Raw genomic sequence first — 22,870 nt, 5'->3', positions numbered from 1 at the left:
TGGACAGAGACTGGGAGGCAAAATTACTATTCTAACTCCTCCGGGTACTTACTTTAGGGCAGGTGCTGGACAGGGACTGGGGGATGAATCACTTATTTTACAGTACTATTCACATGCATGTTTTTCTATTCTACAGACCTTATAATATCGCCAATAATTTGGAAAGTCTAAGAGGTGTCCAGAAAATTAACCAAACAACACAACTACTGCAAGAAAAGAGAAAAACCTTGCCAGGTAAATATTATATACAAAAAACTAAACATAGGCAAATTTACCAATTTTCTTTCAACAGGCAACAAACAATAAGATTAAAATATCTCAAATTTTTTCCAGTGATAAAAATATTTTTGCCACAAATTCAGTCTCTGAAATAATATTTCTCTAATCTCTTCAGAGAGCGACTATAAAATTCTCCAGTACTCCAGTGTGCAGTTTTTTGGGCTTCAGTCATATGTGTCAAAGGGCATGTGGTTGTGGGGGTTGTATAATGGAAAAACGTCTGCCTTTACCATACATGCCTTAGCAACGCAGTTTCTACAACTCACCTACCTATACAACGCATGTCTTTACCACAGATGTCACTACCACGTACCTCCATAGAGGTAGATTATAAGTACCTTTACCATGCATACTTTTACAAAGCACAGTGTTGATATATATGAAAATGTATAGGTTTATGTTTAAAAAATTTGATATTTATTAAAATTCAGTTAAGTATGTAAAATGAGAAAGCACAGTATTATTTACTAAACAAATTTTACGTTAAAACATTTAAAGAATAATGCCGAAATACTAGCACCTAAATCTGCACGTAATAAACAAATAGAAACACATTTTTTAAGCATAACTTTTTACAAAAAAATCTTTTCTCTTTTTTTCCACAGTTAACCCCACAAATGGTGCCAAACAAACAAGCAAACTATGTAACTTTCAGGAGAGGCAGTATGCTGCTGAAGTATGATGGTTATCTTTATTGTAAGGAGAGGCTGACTGAGCCCAGGAGTCATTGGTGGTGGTGTGTGGAGTATTTTTCCTCCCATGGCAAAGACAGAGAAGTTACTCTAGGTGACACTGTGGAAAGGATCACAGAGCATAATCACTCTGCCTCTACAATGGAAACTGAAGTGTGTGAGAATGTGTAGCAGATAAAAATACTTGCATCCACCTCCAATAAACCCTGCAGCTCAGTTTTCAGGGAGGTGTGCCAAAACATCCCCATGCATGTAGCTAGTGGTATGCCTACAATAACCAATTTGAGGAGAATAGTACAGAGGCAAAAACAGGGAAGTAATCCCCAACAAGTAACCCCACAAACCTATTCTGACATTAACTTCCCCCCTGAACAAGCATTTTCTTGCACTGATGAACCTTTCATTTTGCATGACAATGAAAACCCTCTGAAAAGAATAGTAATATCTAGCACAGATCATAAATGCCAAGCCTTGAAATTAGTGAACTATGGATGATGGATGGGACTTTTAAGTCCACACCCTATCCATTCACCCAAATGTACACTATTCATGCTAACATAAATGACACAACAGTCCCATTAGTTTACAGCTTACTCCCTGACAAGCAATCCTCAATATACACTAAAATTTTAACAATGATAAAAACCAAAAGAATAAATAAAAGTCCCTAGGAAAGTGATAATTGACTTTGAATTAACAATGATTAACACTATTACCAACAGTTACCCTGGCACCCAAAGTCAAGGTTGTTTTTCCACTTCTCCCAGGCATATTGGCGAAAAATTCAAAAACCATCCTTTGCCGAGAATTACATGTCAAACAGTAAACTGTATTATGAGTTAAAAAAACTAACAGCGTTGGGCTTTGTACCTCCTGAGTGTGTGGATGAGTTCTAACCATCAATTACTAAATCAGACAACTTTGCCCAATATGAGGAAAATTGTCTCCATGGCTAAATTTCTTTCAAGACACATGGATCGGACATCCAAGCAGGTCATGTCACAGGAGGAGGCCAAGGTTTCCCATTGACTGGTGGAACTGTTACTCGAACTGCTTAGAGGGAGGTGCAAAGACAAACAAATCCTTAGAGGGATGGCACAATTCCTTAAACAAATCAATTGGCAGACCTCACCCAAACCTTTATCAGCTGTTGGAAATTTAGAAGAAGGAACAATGTTTCCAAGAAATGAGAATGGCACAGTCATTGTCAGGTAGTCCAAACCTTCGTGTTTCCCCAAAAAGTTAAGAGATGTCTGAGAGACTATTGCTTAAAACGAATCAATGTCCATTGATGGGAGCTTCAGACTACCTGGGCAATCTTGCATACATTCTACAGTTCTATCACATACTAAACACTTTCAAAATTACTTGCATGTTTTGACAACATTATCTAATTAAATGGACATTTTTGAAAATAATTTTAAAATTAAAGGAATTTCATGGGTCCTACCTGTAGTTGTCTTGTTTTTTAAACTCTTGGTGATTTTTTCAAACCACCTGGCACCAAGAGTCTACAGTACTCCAATAATCCAAACAGGGAAACCAACATCCAAAGACAAGACCAACTCATAAAAAATCTATTTTTAAACTAAAAATCATCTCCTATAGTGCAATATTTAAAAAGGCCAGAAAAACAAGAATCGGAAAAAAGGAAATCCATTCTCCAAAATTTAATTTCCAGCCAAAAATCCAGAAGCGTTCTATTGATGTTCAAAATCAGCAATCCCCAAAAACAAAAAAACAAAGGAAGAGTTTGGTTTTGCAAAATTTTGAAATCAAATCCATTTAACATAACCAAAAGGTTTAAAAAAGTAATAGGCAGGTTCTTTTGCAACTTTTTAAAATCCAGTTTGAAAAAACCAACTGTCCCAACATGGGCATTTGAACACAGCCTGCATGGGAATGAAAAGGAGAGGATAAAATCAAGCTAAGGGGCTTTGACAACTTCGCCGGTATGACCACTGGACCACCTAAGACGCATATAGCTGAACACCTCAATGCTGGTGGTCTTCAGATTGCCGCATTACAAGTGGGCCACTGGGCCAGAGGTCCGATCTCGGCGGTCCCATTGTGGTGGCATGTCTCTGCCATTAAGTGAAGCCGCAGCAGATGCCACAGTGGTGCAGCGCTATCTGAATGCCAGTGCAATGTGTGTCATGCACCATGACATGCATGGCACATATTGCATAAACTAAGGTGCAATTGCAAGGGGGGCACAACATGTGCCCCCATGCACAACAACCCCAGGGCTAAAATGCCCGGGGCCCATGTTTGGAGCCCTCTCCTTGACTTTCTATCAGCTTTTTCATGGCAGTTTCACTGTCATGAAAAGGCAAGTCATAATATGGACGGCGGTGCCGGGCCTGGCACCCCCTCCATTCCTCCCCACTCTGCACACCGCCAGCAGCACGGGATAAAGGATCAAGGCAGTGTTTTAGCAGGCTGGTGGCTGTCCGACCGCCAGACTTGTAATCAGGCGGTAGGACCGACACCACAAGTTCGGCGTTCTCAAGACCGCCAAAGTTGGAGTCCTAAAAAGTCCCTAAGTGTTGTCATGAACAGCGGTTGCAAAAACTGATACTGTTTCATACACTTAGGTGGCAAGTGAAAGGACGAGGAGAGGTTCTTAAAAGAAAGACATACATTATTATGGAGAAGCAACCGAGAGATTGTTAGCATACCGCTCCTAGAGCAATCCCACCACACCTGTGATTTACCCTTCTTCAAAAGCCATTTGCTATTCGAAATGGAACTTTGAACAAAGTGCTCATAAGAGGAAGGGTGCGTGATCAAATATGGCTCGAATAAGGAACAAGAGTGTGAAATAAGTGAAGGTATCCAATGTTTAGGAGGACTTGACATATAAAGGATGTGGAAGTGAGGTCCTGTGCACACATATTGGAATAATGGTAAAGGTGTACCCAATAGGTAATGGCACAGAAATCAAAATTTCCTTGTTTTTGAAATTATGAAGATCGACATCAGGTGTATCATATGCAAGGATCTTTTTATATATATTAATCCAGATCAATACAGTGTAAAAAACAGACCAGCCGACACGTGTTTCGTCACAACGTGTTACAATTGTGACTCTTCAGGGCTGGGAAGGACACAAAAAATAAAAGAGGGAGTAAAGTAAAAGCAAACGGCTGATATAGGCTGCTACAGTGTGAAGTGAAGTGAGAATGTGATGCACACAGGAATACAGTGGAGACCCTATATATGCGGAAAGTTCAGGTATTCAATGACTTTCTCTCTGTATAGAAAACCACAAAAGGTGGTGAGGTAACCGTGTAGACAGAGAGTTGAGACAAGAAGAGAAAACGCAGAAGATGTAGGAACGGACCATATTCAGAAGTAGCTCTACAGAGCGAAAACATACAAAGCCATCTCAGTAATAAAAACTAAAGAAGGTATATAAAAGCATAATGTTCCAAAAAAACACCGACCCAAATTACGGGAGGGTTCAAGACTTTGAAGACACAAGAAAATTACAGTTAATCAACAGTGATTTGTGAAGAGTGTGATAGCTACGTGACATGATGGATAACATTTTTTGTCTTTAGTAGAGAGAAATGATATGTTTTGTAGAACAAATACATGCATGTACGGCGTGACGGTCTCAAAAACATCATGCTGATGGAAGGCGAAACAATTATGCCAATCATACGACTCATGTCGTGTTTGTATAGGTAAAAATCACAGAAACGTAGTCATCGTAACAACACGCATCATTAGAGTAGCCATCAAGAAACCTGAACCACACTCAAAGCGCGTCAGTAAACTTACTAATGAGCCACCTGGAACGTACTTAAACTTGCAGGTAGAATGGAATAAAATATACAGAGAGGAATGATAAAACTGTAGAAATATATAAATGTGCTGCGTGACATTCTCAAAAACATCAATATAATGGAAAACGAAACAATTATGCAAACCATACAAAAAATATCGTTTTTGTATAAGTAATGGTCACAGAAAATGATCATAATAACAAACCGCGTCGTTATGAAAACCAACAAGGCACCTGAACCACACTAAAAAATCGTCAGTAGACTTGCAATCAAGTCACCAGTAACGCACTCCAAATTGGTGGTTAAACGGACAGAAAACATGCAGAAAAATAACAGTGAACAAATAGACAAACGAAAGCAACTAAGATGAACGGGAAAAGTCAAAAGGAAAAAGAGGGATAAGTGGGATAAAGCTACCTATATGTCAAAGCATGGCGGTTCTGTAACCTGTACAAAACGGGCAGAGATAGAAGGAAGAAAGAATATTAAAAAACGTGACGAGCACAGGGTATTAGCATGAGCAACGCACACGTGGTGTAAGGGTATCTGAACTCACCGAAGAGCCGGTGTTCAATCTGTCCGGGTCGTAGTACGGGTAATGTTGCGAGAGAAAGGGCGGGATGTGGGAGGGAATCCTCTAATGAGTCCCCCAGCCAACAGGGAACTAGAAAGACGGGTGTGTCTTTAAGCATGAAAAGGTCTATAGGAGGGAAAAATGTTTATAATTATATTAAACGTGGTCCTTCGGTGCCAGGGCTTAATGAAGGATGCGTGATAAGTGTGACCAGGAGGGTCTGGCGCTAGGCTTACCTCAGTGCAAGGATCTCGTGTGAGAGATCGTGGATTCTTCCGTGGTAGGGAAACTCGGAAGGTGAGAGCCGGAAGTTTATGGAGAAAGTCACGTGTGGTAGAAGCACACGCAACTAGAGCGTATTGAAGCTTATCTTTCGGAAAGCGGAAGTGAGGACCGAAGTGTATGCGGAAATGGGGCATGATAAAAAATGGTTCTCAGTGAGCGATGTAAAAATACACCAAGTTCGTGGGGAGGCAGAATAGAGCTAGTAAAAAAGAAAAAAAGAAACTAACAGAACAATGAGATTAACACAGGGGAGGAGATTGGAAACAAGAATGTCAGGGAAAAACAGTAATGGAGTGACAGAGTTGCATAGGAAGTGGACTAATAGAGGTATAGTAAATGGACAAATGAGTCTAGAGACAAGAGAATGAAGAGTAAAGAGCATTCAATAAACATATGAGATAACATCTAGTAATGGGTTTCTTATGAGCATATTTTCAAATTTGCAGGAAAGCATGCACAGACCTAAACAATATGAGAGTCCTGAGCTGATCAGGTTCATAGCATCAAAATCAGAGAAATAAGGAAATACACAAATGCGGAGTGTGCTGCATAATCAACCAAAAGGGGTCGAGATCAAAATCTTAGTAATAAGGCAAAGAAATAAGCAATTTGCACGACAGGACAAAGAGAGGATCCATAAGCAAAAACTGATAATAATTAACATGTAGATTGTAGAAAAACACACATTGATACAGTATTGTGCAAAACAGTAAAGGAACACATCTAGGAACCCAAAAAGTACTGTAACTCATGGTCAATGTTAAGACCATGTTTCACCAATTGTAGACGCATGATCCATGATGCTTCTTGTCTCCTCAGTCTCAATTCACGATTGCCGCCTCTAACGTTGTTTTTGGTGATGTCTATTCCAAAGAAAGATAAGTTCTTGCGTGGTCCCTGTGTGTTGCATGTCGCTATGTGGGAGGCAACTGGATATCTAGCATCTTCATTGTGCATTGCTCTGATGTGTTCACTGATGCGTTCTTTAAGGGATCTGATTGTACTCCCTACATATTGCTGTTTGCATGTGCATTGTAGGATGTATACAACAAAGGTGAAGTTGCAGTTAATGTTATTGGTAATATCGTATTTTGTACCATTCCAACTCCTGAATTCTTTCGTTCCATTCATAGCCCACTTGCAGACTCCACAGCATCCACACTTGAAAAACCCACAGTATGTGGTGTTAGCCAAGACATGACAGATATGGAGCGTGGAACTGTTGGACAGAGTCTGTTCCTTAGAGTTCTGCCTCTTCTGAAGGTGTTATACTGTCTTTCAATGATTTGTCAGCTACTAAAGTTCCCCAATGTTTGTTGAAACTCTTTCGCATTATGACACTGATTTCATTGTAGTCCGTAATGAGTCTCACAGAGGGTTCTTCTGTTTTGGTGTTGGTTTTGGGCTGAAGAGTGGTTTCTCTTTTTATATAGGTTATTCTGTTGGTTGCTTTTTTGATGGTCTGTGGTTTGTAGCCACGTTTAGTGAGTCTATGTTTCATGTCGTTTATGCAACTTTCAAATTCTGCACCTTCACTGCAATTCCTCCTGGCCCTGGTGAATTCTCCGTAGGCAATTGTTTGTATCTGGTGCAGTGGATGCCCGCTGTCCGCGTGGAGAATCGCATTGCATGAGGTTTTTTTACGGTATAGCTTGCTGTGTAGAGAGTTATCCTTGGTATATAGTTCAATGTCAAGGAAAGAGACACAGGTCGTACTAGATTCACATGTGAATTTCATATCCATGTCATTGGAGTTTAAGTATTCGCAAAATGAGTCCAGATTTTCTTGTGAACCTGACCAAAATAGTAGGGAGTCATCAATGTATCGTCCCCAGTAGATGATATAGTCCGTCCAATGAGCTGCTTTTCTCCCCCATAACCATTCGGTTTCAAGGGTGCCCATGTACAGGTTAGCAAAAGAAGGTGAAAACCTAGAACCCATGGCCACTCCCTTTATCTGTCTGTACCATTGGTGGTCATACAAGAAATGGTTATTGTTCAGTATAATCTCCATCATACTGATCACCATGTTGGTGTGTTCCCATAGGATGCTGATCTGTGTTGAAGAGACTTAGTTACCACCTCTAGTCCTAAGCCAGGTTTGATAGACGTATATAGAGAGACCACATCAAGGATGGCCATTATCATATTGGGTTGCCACTGTATGTCAGCTAGAATACCTAATATGTGTTTGGTATCTTGTATGCAAGATTGCAGATTCCTGACCATAGGATTAAGAAAAAGGTCCACGTACTGTGCTAGTCTTTCTGTCATGTCCCCTATGCCTGAGATTATTGGGCGTCCAGGGGGGAAGGGTGCTTGTTTATGTACTTTGGGTAAGGTGTAAAGCCAAGGATAGGTGGTTTTGGCCACTTTCATGTATAGGGCCTCGTCTTCATCAATGAGACCTATGGTCTGCCAGTTCTGGAGTTTTCTGTTAAAGGGACTAGTTAAGATGCCAATTACGTTGTGACTGAGATGTTCATAACAGTTCTCATCTTGTAATTGACCCATTATCTCATTGTGATAATCCAAGCGGTTCATGACAATCACATTCCCACCTTTGTCCGCCTCTCTTATGATGATGTCGTGTTCAGTGCTGAGCGTTTTGAGAGCCATTCTTTCGCCTCTGGTCAGATTGTCTTTAATTCTATGGGTTTTAGTCATGGATTTCTTTTCATATTTATCGAGGTCTTCCAATATCAGGTTGTGAAAGAAATCAATGGCATTTCCACACTTAGGTGGCAAGTGAAAGGATGAGGAGAGGTTCTTAAAAGAAAGACATACATTATTATGGAGAAGCAACCGAGAGATTGTTAGCATACCGCTCCTAGACCAATCCCACCAAACCTGTGATTTACCCTTCTTCAAAAGCCATTTGCTATTCGAAATGGAACTTTGAACAAAGTGCTCATAAGAGGAAGTGTGCGTGATCAAATATGGCTCAAATACGGAACAAGAGTGTGAAATAAGTGAAGGTATCCAATGTTTAGGAGGACTTGACATATAAAGGATGTGCTTCTGAGGGAAGGGGGAAATCATAGTAAGCTCCAATAAATACCGCATTTTGGCTTGAGAATAGGGTGATCATAAAAACATCCCTGGCATTACTTAATACCAAATGCTTTGTGATAAAGAGAAAAATCTGTGAAATTAAACCTAAATAGAGAATTGGATAACCTCAGGCATTGTAGAGATATACAAGAATGTTTCCAATTCCAGAGAAAGCCTGATAAAAGCTTATTGATAGATACAAAATATGTTATAGGCATTTTAATAGGTAACATCATAAGATAGAACTTAATTCTAGGAAGTAACATCATTTATTTTATCAAGAGGAGCCCACCATGACAAAAACAATGGTGAGCAGCCTTGTGTCAACTTAGTAATTTTGGAAAGAAGAACATCCATATTAGATTTTAAGATATCTCTAAGAGTGTTAAGATACTGGACTCTCAGGCATTTTATTTTGTCAGGGTTTAAAGGTAATCCCGTTCCAGCGAAGGGGTTTTGAAACTGAACTTATTCAAAGGCTTCACTTCAAATTATTCTACATGAAGTTTATAATCAGACACTTCGGAATGCGCTTTTAACTCTTTGAAGAAAAATGGAAGGGAAGATTCTGACTTGGAGATATAAAGAAGGATGTCATCCACGTATGCTGTAAGTTTAATGTGTACATTGTTTAAATGAAATCCATAAATATCATTGGGGTGCTTTAGTCGATGCAGAAAGGTTTTAAGAGTGAGAATGAATTACAAGAGGATAAAGGGCAACCTCCCCTTGTACCTCCATGTAAAGGGAATGATAGGGATTGCACTTCTCTGACCACAACAGAAGAATGGGGTGAAGAATAAATATTAGTTGTAGAAAGCGAGAACCAAAACCATGCCAATAAAGCGCATGCATTAGGAATTGCCAGTTACTCTATTGAAGGCTTTTCAGCATCTAAAGCTATTGCTGTGATAGAATGCTTACGCTTGGAGGCTTTACTTGGGATATTAAGAAAGACACATGAGTTATCTACTATATCTATTTTAAACAAATCCTGACTGTTCGATGCCAACAAGATCAAGAATGTGATCATTACGTCGAAGGGCTAATGCTTTAGAAAATATTATTATAATCAGATTTTATCATAGAAATAGGATGGTAATTTTGGCATTGGGATAAATCACTTTTTTTGGGGATATGACAGACCATAGCTTCCGTAAAAGAACCAGAGGAGTTATTAAATAAGAGAAAGTAGTTTAAATAATTTAGGGAACAGTAATTTAGAAAAGTGTTGAAAGAATTCAACTGTGAAGCCATCTGGGCTGGTAGCGTTACGCGTTGGAAGGCATTTGGCAGCAGTAAATAATTCTTCTATATGTTGTGGTTGCTCAAGAAAAGTCAAATCAGTATATGTAGATTTATTGCAGTGTGGGGTGGGAGAAAAAGGAAGCAATGGACTCCTCAGAATGCATGTATTCAGGAGTGTACAAGACTTGATAATAATCCGCAAACTAGCCAGCAATGTCTTCATCGCGAAACAGGTTATTACCTGATTGATTGGTAATTGATTTAATGTATGATTTTTTCTTTCTACATTTCAAATAATTGTCCAATAGCGAACCTGTTTCGTTTTTGCCACCATCATACCTAGCATTGATTTTCAAAAGTGTACTACAAGCTTCATCTGTGGTTGATTTATTAAATTGAATCTTAGCGGCTACTAAAGCATTCAATCAGTTTCATTATTTTTAGCGGCATTGTATTTGTGTTCTAATTGTTTGATGGTGGATAAAATGGAAGCGGAGTCCTTCGCCATAGCTTTCCATTTATTAGAAGCATAGTTAATAATGGAACCCCTGGAGGCAGCCTTAAAAGCATCCCAAACAATGTGAAAAGCGGTCTCTCCTATGTCGTTAGTCGCAAAATGTCATGAACATAAGCTTCATAAGAAGTTAGGAAAAACTTGTCTAATAATAAGTTATTATTAAATCTCCAACAAGATTTAGGAGGGTTATCTGGGAGGATATCTAGTTCAGTACAAACATGGGCATGGTCCTAGATAAAGATGGAACCGATCTCCACGTGAATTAGGTGTTGGGTCAGGTTTTTACTGAGAAATACATAATCAATTCTAGTTTGGAAATAGTAAGGATATGGGTAAAAGGAAAATTCTTGGAGAGTAGGGTTAACCAGTCTCCAGGAGTCCGATAAAGCAGTGTGTAATAGTGTTCCTAAAAGCTTTGTGGGCTTTTTGGGGAGGAACTTAGTAGTAGATTGTCTGTCAAAGAAGGTATCAAGACTTTGATTGTAATCACCTCCCATAATGAAGTGTGCAGAGTGATATTGTGTAATCTTTTGAGAGATAATCCTCTCAAAAGTTGGGTCAGGGTGAGTTGGGCCATAAACATTCATAACTATAAATGTGATTACGTCAATTTTCGGTTAAACCAAACCCCATCTACCTACCTTGTCATTTTCCTGAGAAACAAGAGAAATATTTAAACGTTTATGACACAATATTGCCACTCCATTTTTGTGCATGCAGAGGGGGTAAAAAAAAGTTTGCCCACCCATTGTTTAATGAGCTTGGTAATGTCTGCATCAGTGAGATGGGTTAATTGGAGTAATGCTAATTGGCATTTTAGCCTAGAGAGGTGAGGCAAAACACAGTGGCACTTGATGGGATTTTTCAAACCTTTGACATTCCATGTTATTATTCTGAGTGCGATTTTAAAGGAAGTCATCAGTTAATATCAAAATAATACATAGACTGCTTAGTTGTAAACATAATGAGTATCCACTTGAGAAACATATTAGGTTGAAGAAGACAAATAGTAAAAGAAGAAACAGAAAAAGAGGAATGAGGGGGAAGATTCCCCCTAAAGAAAGATAAAGACAGGTAGGCAATACAGGAAAGAGAAAATTTCTTGGTTGCAGAAATAACGCTAGTGATGATAAAAGCCATCCTGGGGGATGTGGATAGTACAGAGCACCTAAAGAAGATAAAGCTAAGTTTGTCCCCGGCGAATAAGAAGGAATTCAGTGAACTTAGAAAATAATGTGAATTACCACTTGAAGAGGACACAAAGGACTAAGAGATGTATTGCAATCTGATACACTTACTGGGTAGGTAAAAACAAAAGAATAAATATTACAACAAAACTTACCATGAAGTACAAAGGGAGGGAATCTATAGGAGCAGTACTCAACGACACAAGGGTAGGAAGAATGTAGACAGGTGCAATACTCTATACGAAGGTCATGTACTAAAATACAAAGTCTTAGTACATGACCTTCGTAAACAGAAGGTTAAATGAGAAATTATCCGAAGGATACAAAGGGGCACAATACGATGGATAACGATCGGCACCGCCGGGCCGGCAGTGGCGATCGTTACGCCATCGTAATGAGAAATACACCTGCCATATTATGATGGCGGTGAGTATCGTGGCAGACGCAAAGTCCGTCTGCCGCTTTTCCGCCGGTCGGCAATCGTTATGATTGCCGGCCGGGCGGAACTGGGCCACTAATATGGTGGCGGTGCCCGCCATATTAGGATAAGGGTGAATGATAGGCCTTTCCATGGCGGAAAGGCTGGAGGGTTTGGCTTTGGGGGCCCGTTGCAGGCCCCCTTGGTGGGTGGTACAGGGGGGTACCAATGGTACCCACCTGCAGTTCCCTGCACCAAGTGGCAGGTACCGCATGGTGCCTGCTACGTGGTGCAGGGAAATGCTGTGCATGCCCTTTACCATTGCTGACGGTGCTGCAGCCGTCTGCAATGGTAAATGGCCAGGATGCCCATCCTAATTGGGCTAGTGGGACCGCTGCACTTCTGGCGGTCGGTCCCATCACCGTTATGGTGGCGGGTGGATCATAATGAGCCCCATAGGGCCTAAAAAAGAAAAAGCAATGGGTCAATCATAAAAACAGGCAGATGTATCAGAACAACAGTCGTGTTTTGGCCATCGCGCCGATCTCCATGTCCTCATGGATGTTAAAGAAACTTCTGAAGTTGAGATGGATCTTCAAAAGTGTAAGAGTTTTCCTTATAAGTAATTTTGAAGAGACAAGGGTGTACTAAGTTGTATCTAATATTCATAGACTTTTTTGTGTATGAAATTCAAGGACGCGTTTCGGTCTGGCAGCCGTTGCGTTGGAGACATCCTACGAAAAATATACCTTACGGCCAGACCATTGCAAGGGCCCAGGTTGTTTGGCAATGGAAAGAATGCGCATTAATGAGTGTGCTGCAAAAAGAGAATAATAATGCCCCTGGGTCTAGAATGAGGAGTGGTAGCAGATGGTTTGGGTTCCAGGCGATGTTTAGCAAGTTGTGCTTCTGTATATAAACATGGAAGGGAGTGCCATTTGCAAAAAGGAAATCATGTTAGAACCCTCTGAGTTCTCTGGTATGCGATAAAGTCGCACATTGTCCGTAGATTTCTGTTTTCCAAATCCTCAGTGGCCCTCTTGAGTTGCTTAATGTCTTTTTTCAGCTGAGATACATCTGGGATATGTTTCTCTACCTCACTAGTATGCTGCTCTATAGCTATAATACATTGGTCATGCGTGGACCATTTCTCCTCAATACGTATAAGGGCAGAATTAGTTGCCACCACAAAAGGTTTTAAAGGTTTTATTTCTTTCATAACATCTACTAGTGTGAGGGGGGCGGTGATTTTGAGGGAGAGTCGAAGTCTTTCTTAGGTCTTTTGACAAGGCAGGTGGCGTTTTTGGCAAAGATGTGCAGAACGGACCATGCCGAAATCATTGGTGCCGTCCATTAGAGCTGAGAAATTATCAGGGACAAGATCCCATTAACGATTCTTATGGTGAATAGTAAGTTTGGTTGAGGTTGGTAGAGATATGCCCTTCTGCCTCTGCTGCCGAGATCTGCCCATAAATGAGTATGAATTTGCTAAAGTCATGGGAAGATGTGTGGGAAGATAAAATGAGAGAACGCACCACTTGGGTGTATGTGAAACACCCCCAGGCACATCCAGAAGGAGAGGAACCACTGACAAATCAAAACCAGATGCACAGCATTTACCTTAGTATGCTTCGTACCTTCCATGGATATCATGCATGAGATGAAGTATAACCAAGCCCCAAGTGGCAGGTAGTAGTAGTCCACACAACAACAACGCCAGTAATTAGGAGATGTGAGAGAAGCATCCCAATGCACTACTTAATAACCACAGAGAAAATAGTGCACCTATATTAAGTTACAGAAGAATATGCAAAAGAAAAAAGCCTCTTACTTTCCCCAAAACTTTGAAATGAAAGTGTTCAGGGCGCAAAGAGAGACATCTCCGGTCTCTGTAATGTAGCATTCATTTCTCCTCAGCAGTCGAAAATGGCAGCTCTCCCGATGCGCACAGCGCACTGTAAATTACAAAATGCTACCACTGCCTGTAAAATAGATGAAAATAGAGGGAAAAAGAGACTCCTATCTTCTGACCACATTATCCAGCGGTCTGACGTGAAAAGGATGTGAAAATGCTGTATATCAGCAAATAGTCGCCGGAGCCGCAGGGGAGGATGAGAGTCCAGCAGCCATCTTGGTGGCACTCGCGGTTCGCTCTCTGTTAGGCCTGGCTTTATCAAAGTTGCTTGCTGCATTCACATGTTGAAGTCAAGAAGGTTAGCATGGGTAGTGGCAGGCAAAGTGCAGGCTTTTCAATTGGTGAATAAAGTGCAGTCTATGTCCTTCGTATATCCTCTTCCTACGTTAAATGCAAAAAGAACAATTGATGGACATAATGTTGAACAATGTCAAACATTCCCCCCAGTAAAGAGATCTGGGGCTAAATCCATTGTGCTTTTGATCCCCATGCCATTCCAGTTTGCACTCAGCCATATGCAAATCAGTCTAGACCCTGCTCCCTCTTCCTACATTAATCTGCTGCTCACTGGATCCAAGTTCTATTTTGGCAACATATCAGTGCACTTGCCTGTTCATGGTATCAAGGCATGCACCCGGAACTCCCTCATCCCTGGTTTCCCCTTACGAGGATGTGGTACCTGTAACCCATTGACAGCTATTAATTTAAACATACGTAAAGTGAGGAGAACGTTTACTACCCGAACAGTGTGGAATAATAAAAAGATTTAATTTACTGTGTTGCAAAGTGTCAAAATACATAGATTCCTTTCCGACTATAAAGCAAGTAATTATGTGACTTCAGAACTCCAATCCGAGCACACTAAGAAGTCAAAAGTTAATAATGTTGTTAAACACAAGTGCTATCATTGTCCACTTCGAATCCAGGGAATTTTAAGTTCGGGTCAATCGATATCCAATTCTTTTACAGCCAATATGTCAATCCAGATTCATTACAGAGTTCGAAATTGAGCTGTATACTTCTTCAGTGTTGTTACTTGGTACAGCCAACACGTGTTTTGTGGTTTGGTAAATCATGCCTCGACTTCTTCAGGGCAACAAGTTATGAATAGATAACATCGGATAATTCATCCCAGCATTCGAGAAGGACCGACACCCACCAAGGTGCATTGCAGTCAGTGTAGTGAAAATAGATCAGTTCCTCTTATAGAACAAGCATTTGCAATGCAATAGATCTCGCATTTGCTAGCTTTTGAGCTATTGGTATTGTAAATAACAATGCCTTTTACTTATATGTTTTGAAAACCTGCAAGCGGTGCGTGAACCTGCACATTTCCTACTAGTCCTTGCTTACAAGAAGCAATGCTGGCAGTAAAAGAGGCGCAGTTACTGCTAGCTTTGCTTCTCGTAAGCAAGGACCATAAGTAGAAAGTGCGTGTTTACTCACCGCTTGTAGGTTTTCAAACACATAATTAATAAGCATTGCCATTTACAATGCCAATAGCTCAAATTCAAGCGAATGCGAGACCTATTGCATTGCAAATGCTAGTTCTTTACTCTCTTGCTCTTAGTCTCTGTCTGGCATACACCAACATTCCAGAGCAGGCAAGTGAGAGATTAGAAACAAATTTTTCGCGCTTTAATAAGATATGGGCATATTATCAAGAAACGGAGTTAAAATTATCGCCGCTTTAGCGGCAGAAAACTGCCGCTAAAGCGGAGATAATGGGCTTGATAATATGCTCTTGAGAATTCCCATATGGGGTGTCAACATGGACTTCTATTGGAATTCTCTGCGGCATATTATCAAGCCCATTATCGCCGCTTTACCTGCAGTTTTCTGCCGCTGAAGTGGCGATAATTTTAACTCCGTGCTTGATAATATGCCCCATAGTGCGTGAAAAAACAGAGTTCTAAACTTTGTTTTTGTATGTGCTATGTACAACTACCAACAATTAAACTTGGAGGCCTGTTACACCCGCTAAACAACCTCTCCAAGATGTAAGTGGCGATAATGGGCTTGATAATATGGCGCAGATAATTCCAATAGAAACCCATGTTGACACCAGAACATGGGCTTCTATGGGAATTCCATAGAGCATATTATCAAGCCCATTATCGCCGCTTTAGCGGCAGGTTTCTGCCGATAAAGCGGCGATAATTTTAACGCCGGACCCTGATAATATGCCCCAAGGTGCTCTGGCACAGTATATATTTCGGAGCTCAAGCTGCCTCGCTTACCGCAGGCAGGAGAAGCTTTGAAATAAATAGGAAGTCTTCCGCTACTGATCCAAAAAGGCAGCTGATCTGTCCACTCGCGTGTTCATTCATAGAGAAAAGGGAGTACACTAAAAAAAGTTTAAAACACAGGCACGTTCATGTATAGATGCGCTGCCCCTGACAGCAGTACAACATCCTGCTGCTGTCACACACTCTGATTGACAAACTGCAGGCACCGTGTGCTGCTGCATTTCACCCAAGACTGAGGACAAATAAATACTGTGCCATTTCATCATTACTGACACACATTGACAGTGGTGCAATATGACACTGGTGGTAATGTGCTTTTCTTTACCAAAATAAAAACTGGATTGGACAATCAGTTATTGCGCTGCTGAGTGATTAGTGATTTCTTTGGATGCTCACGCCCACGCGACCTCCATAAAGAGTCACGTGACTGATCGCCTTCACTACCATGAAGGGTCACGTGATGAAGGGGTTATACTTGGGCCTGTTTTGTAGAGCCATAGTGGGACAGCACGCAGGGTATCAGAGTACAAGAAAGAAATGTTCACATAAAGCATGACCTGGTGTCATGACACTCGCTGCATGCACCCAGTACTAAGGTGTGCTGCTTCTGGAATTGGGCTACATGCTTATTTAATATATTGTGGCCATATCGTCTGGCAGTTCCTCTCATTTAAAATCTTGCCCCCAAATAAGTTTGGACCCCGTACTCCTCCTGCACTAAAAGGAAAAGAAACATACTTAGGAGGAGTGTGCAGAAAGCTTTGTGAAGTGTGAAGCTTGTTTGTTTTTTTTAAACATCATTAGGTCGAGCATTTGAGACCTCTTGTATATACTTTAGTATATACTTATATACTTTACTATATAGTTATATGTGTATGTTCTTTGTGGGCTCTGGAGATCAACCCTAGGACTTGTCTGATTCCGCTTAGGGACTTTTTTTTCTATTCAACTGCCTCTATTTAACTGTCTTGATAGAAAACAACCAGTAGAGGTCAGTAAAATACCAGAATTGCTTTCTGCTGAGGGACTTTGTTTTTTTTAATTTTTCTGGCAATTGCCTCTATTTAACTTTCTTGATAGAAAACGACCAGCAGAGGTCAGTAAAATACCAGAATCACTTTAGCATTCTCTAGCTTTCAGTCCATAGAAATTGTCTTCGACGAGCACCTGTACACAATAATATTTTTTTAAATCTTGTATTTTCATTGATATGACCACTGAAGGCCCTGATTTTATATTAAAAAAAGAGCTTTGGACTATACCATTTCCCGCTGAAAGGCAATATTTCTCTACATGTGTTCCCATACCTGGCTTGTCATGCAGTTTGGTGCTTACTTTCTCTCCAAGTTAAAGAACAAAAGATGTTTCAGCACCCAGGCTAATGTGCTGCATAGCTAAATACACATAAGGACCCAAAAGCGAGACCGATTGCATTGCAAATGCTTGTTTTTAGAACCCTCGGTTGCTGCAATAAACTAGCTCTGGTGAAGGTCAGAACTCCACCAATCTGCAGTTGTCTTCTGCCCCCTGCTCCAACCCTCTTCTCCAGGCAAATACCAGACTATATTGTCTTCCCAGAGAGGCCCAGCCTCTCCTGCTGTCCTCAGCACTGGACACCCTGCACTCTGTAGTGTCTGCATCCCTGTACACATCATACCCGGCTAATCATTCCCATCTGCAGTGGGTTGGGCTGGTTAAACTTTACCTGTAGTGAAGTTGGGAAATTCTGTTAAACTAAACGTTTCCTGAGTGTGCCGAACTTGTGGGTGAAGTATAAAACTTTGCCCTCAGGATGCTTTGGTTATTTCATCTCTCCAGCTAGCAAGGCCTTCTTAAGCAAAGTGGTATTTACCAGAAATATGTTCATCTGAGGGAGTAAACAAAACTGACATATGGAATGGCTTTGTAGTGAACAAATCAAATAGGATAAAAGGGTTTTAGCTATGCTGATATAATGAAAGACCTGACATCCTGGATGTGGTCTTCCCCCAAACCTTTTGCCTTTACCCCTTCTGATTTGTTTAAATGGCTTTAGCACTCTGTGTACTCTGGCTGCACTTTAGCACTGTTACCCAGTACTAAAGTGCCTGCCATCTCTCCCTAAATAAAGGGACAGTTGGTTTATACCTGATTGGCACATTTAATTTACTTATATATCCCTAGTATATGGTCCTACCTGTACCCAGGGCCTGTAATCTAAATGCTACTACTGAGCCTGCAGCACTCATTGTGCCACCTACACAGTACCACTTTAAAACATTTCTCAAGCCTGCCATTGCAGCCTACAGTATAGTTTTCAATTGCCATTTTAGGCTGGAAAACCCCATTTTTTAGGCCTAAACCTTCATTTTTATTCCATGCATGTCATCCTTAAGGTATTCCCTGAAGGCTCACACCACTAGGTACATTTTATTTAAAAAGTAGGACATGTATTTTACGTTTTACATTGCCTGGTGGTGAAAAACCCCTACATTCGTTTTTCACTACTGTCAGGTCTCTCTTTTATTAGTTAACATTGGGTTACCTTATTACATTTAATAAGTGCTAATGATTATTGGGAGCAAGTAGAAATACCATGTTTAGACTCAAATTAGGTTAGGTGTAATTTAGAATCCCCTTCAACTGTAAAGTAAGATTTTAAGTCACAATTCTTTAAAATGCCACTTTTAGAAAGTTGGCATTTTCTTGTCCTAACCATTTGTGCTTCTGCCAGTGTCCCAAGTCACATGATGGTGAATGGCTTTTTTATCGTGCTTTGTGCATTCCTCCCAGTGAGATAAAAAAGGGACTAGGTGTTGGTAAGATGGGCCATCCTCACAGGATGGCTGGGGAAGGAGTTGTTTCCTACCCCACTTACACTTCAAAGGGCTTGCCTCTAGCTCAACAAAGGAACCTGACATTAGTCTTCTGTCAAGGGTACGGGAGACCTTTCCAGATGTTGAGTGGTGTAGGGAGGCCACCTACTTCAAAGGCTTGAATCAGGTATAAATATTGGACCCTAGGAGTACCTCCTCAGTACACCCATGGACCTGTGGAAGACTTCAGCCTGGACCCCCATACAACTGTTACTAGAGGACTGCCGTGGTGCTTGGAGGCCTGCCTTGCTGCCACAGGTAAAAATCTTCATCGGGATCAACTGCAATCAGCTCCCCATCGCCAATGACAACCTCCTCAGCCTGGAAATCTGCCTTTTACTGCCATCACTGATGGCTTCACCAAGAACCTGTCCAGTGGCTCCTCGAAGACTTCTCGGACACAGCCTGCTGACTTGCCCCACAGAACTCAGCCTTCTCCTGAACTTTTCTATATGAAATTTTCCAAGTCTTAAGGTAAGCCGAGACCGGGCTGAATCCACCTCATGTTTCTGGCCCGCACTTCATCATGGTCAGCAGTAATTTATGACTTTGCCCCGGTCTCGTGCAACCAGATATCTGTGGCTGTCAATTTGATCTTTTAAATGCTATTTTTTACTGAAAACATTACAAAATTCATAACTCCGGTACTACTGATGGGATTTAATTTGTTTTGGTGTCATTTTACTCATTTATTCTTACTCTATACTTCTAAATTGGTTCTGGATTTTTAATTTTCTTGTGCTGTGCTTTTTATTTTTTTATTACTGTTTGGGTGCTGTAAAAATACTTTACACATTGCCTTTAAGTTAAGCCATGCTTTTGTGCCAGACTAGCAGATGTCTCATTCAGGCAGGTTACATGTACCTGCTAATTGACTTTAATGCACATGAAAGGCAACTATGGACTGTTTCTCCTGCTGTTTGGTACAGTGCAGAGTGAAACGTTCAAATCTATGCCAGCCTGCAGCCTGAAACAGGTGGTAAAAGCAGGTATCATTGCATCTTGTCACCAACACCAACAGGGACTACTTGATGGCTGCATCTGTTTCTCTAGTTGGTGTGAAATAGTGTTCTAGTCCATCACTTGACATGCAGTGGTTCATTCTTGTTAAAAGACTGGCACACCGCTGTAGACATGCCTGAGGCATGGTAGAATGTGGCTTGTGTGGGGGTTCTACCTTCACCTCGTGATGCATCATTCACTATACAATGTAGCTATTTGAGAGTCCTGCTTTGCCGGTTTTCAATCTTGTAACAACTAAGGCACAGTGGCATGCAATTTTGTTAATGTTTAAAGGAAACACTACTTTCAGTTCTCTGCTGCACTGTGCTCTGGTTTTGCACTGCACCAGCCAGTATTATTATCTCACAAACAAGCCATGTCATCACTGGGGAAAAGACCCAAGCTTTTCTTAAAGGCAGAGGGATCTGATGTAGGGGCATAGCATACATCATATGCCAATAGCATAGGAGTGCTATCAGACACAGTAATTTATATAAGGAATAAAGTACCCCGTGCCATACAGGATAAGGATATTGCAAGTCATCAAGGAGTTCCATAACCATATAGAGGAACGAGGCCGAAGACCAAGTTTCTTAATAAGGTTATGGAACTCCTCAGTCACTTGTAATATCCTTATCAGGTATGCCAGGGGTTACTGTATCCCATAAAATACATGGTCACACCATCACCTTTCCCATAAACCACTTAAAACCTCGGTGCATAGTTCTTTTATATGAAAGAGAGAGCACGTATGCAAACATGAAGAATAAAATTAAAGCGTCTAGTGCAAAACTAAACACATCAAAAACCTGTTAGATATTTGTTGCAAGACAGATATCAGAAACAGTTCAATACGGCTAGAGCGCCGACCTCGAAGCTGGGAACAGGTTCGAGTCTCGGCAGGGACGCTCAACATTCTGTGATTCTGGGCAAATCACTTAATCTCCCTGTGCCTTACAAAATGAATGTACCATCTGTAAAGTAACTGGTGCTCATGTAACGTTCTCTGAAACCTTTGGCTCCAGTTCGCGCTATATATAACTACTCCCAAAAAATACTCAGTTCTAAAAAATGAAAAGCTTCAGTAGATCAAATGTGTAGAAACATGTAGAAAGATTCTAGTTTTTCTCTATCCAAGGAATGCAAAACAAACATGTTTTCCCTGATTTGCATTGTAAGCTATTAAATTAGAGCAGAAGAAAGAAAAGCAACGTTCAGTTTTCGTTGCTTTAAACAGCTGATCTAATTATGCTCTATGACCTGACCTGCCTTTCACCTCGGCTGCTGGCTCTAGCAGCAGCCATTGTGATGTCAGAACTCGACTGTAATAACCTTATAGTAGTCGAGTTCTGACATCTTATCTTTATAATCAGCGGCTTGGTGCATCACAGGTCGCAGATTATAAAGAAATTAGTGACTGCCATTTCTACAGGGATTACAGACTCCCATAGATTATAAGTGCCTAAAATAGCTAAAGTCCTATCCAATGTGAGTTAATGGTTAAAAGCAGCATAAAAATACAGAATGGAAAGAAAAAATCATCTAAATTTTGGCCTACATAGTAACAGGATGGCTGTTTAGGCCGGATGCAACTGAGACAAATGGAGAATTCACAGATATCTTGCCTCTAATCTAGAGCACTAAATAACACTAAACCACAAGGTGAGGCGAAGTGGAAACCTGAGAGGATATCAACATTACATTGTTGACATTCACCTTTGAAATATTTTGAAACGTAATACTTATGAAGCTTGTGGTTTAATTTAGCATACTGTTAAATGCCCAACAGGGTCAAAGAACAGAACAGACTCCTTTGCCATGCTAATGAGAACTGGAAGCAAACAGATTTTGAAGCTTCATACTTCTGGCCCACTTGCTACTATTTTTGTCCCAGATTTTTGCTCCTTGGAACTTGAATACTCGTTGGATCGACTGGATGTCATTGCTTTGATATCAGTAAAATGACGTTTGCCTCGCTCTCCTCATTTATAATGATGGTCCTGCAAGACTGAAATGCTGGTTTAACTTCAACTGCTGTATGTGTTTGTATGTCAGTGCAGAACTTGTACAGCACAAACCGAGCTGGGCGTTACATACCCGGCGATAGCTGACCAGAGGGGCAAGTGTTGAGAGGGAGATGGAGCTCTTATTATGCAATCAGGCAGCATGTTGCAGGACACTGCAGTTAGCCCATGGCTTGGCTTCCTAATGGGCTAGGCTGGGCTGGCATTTCCACAATCGATCTCATGAGGAGCGGTACACCGCATCTTCCAAGGCGCGCCAGGTGGGAAGGGTGGTGGGCCTGCAGAGTTCTGCATTGCGCAAACCATGCCATATTTGGGAACGGTCTTAAAGGGCCTAATCAATGTCATTTAAAACAAAGGGGTCGGTCTAGTCAGGTGTTATCAGTTGCCCTTTTCAAGACAATGGCCTGTCCAGAGATTTCTGCCTGAGGTTTCCAATCTAAAATGAAGCTGAGACTTCTCCTGTGATCCCCGTTCCTATGTGAATAACATAAAGCAGTTACTAACAAATGATGGATGCATCACAACACATTCTTTCCCTTATTTCTCATCTCGTCCATCACCCATTCGCTACTATTTTTCCCCCCGCTATATTTATTTGCTCCTTGCAGCTTGAATTCCCTTTTGATCCTCTTCTGGATGTCCTTGTTGGATCTTTTAGCTTTCCTGCTGTCAGGGAGAGCTTACTGCTTGCGTATCTACATCTGATTTAATCTTCAATCAAGAGGCAGAAGATTGTGAAATTATTTTTGCCTTTACAGCTTTTACTTTTTAACA

Source organism: Triturus cristatus, chromosome 8 (assembly GCF_964204655.1).
Source record: "Triturus cristatus chromosome 8, aTriCri1.1, whole genome shotgun sequence".
Classification (NCBI taxonomy): domain Eukaryota; kingdom Metazoa; phylum Chordata; class Amphibia; order Caudata; family Salamandridae; genus Triturus; species Triturus cristatus.
The sequence above is the reverse complement of the archived record's forward strand: the minus strand, read 5'-3'. Positions refer to the sequence as shown.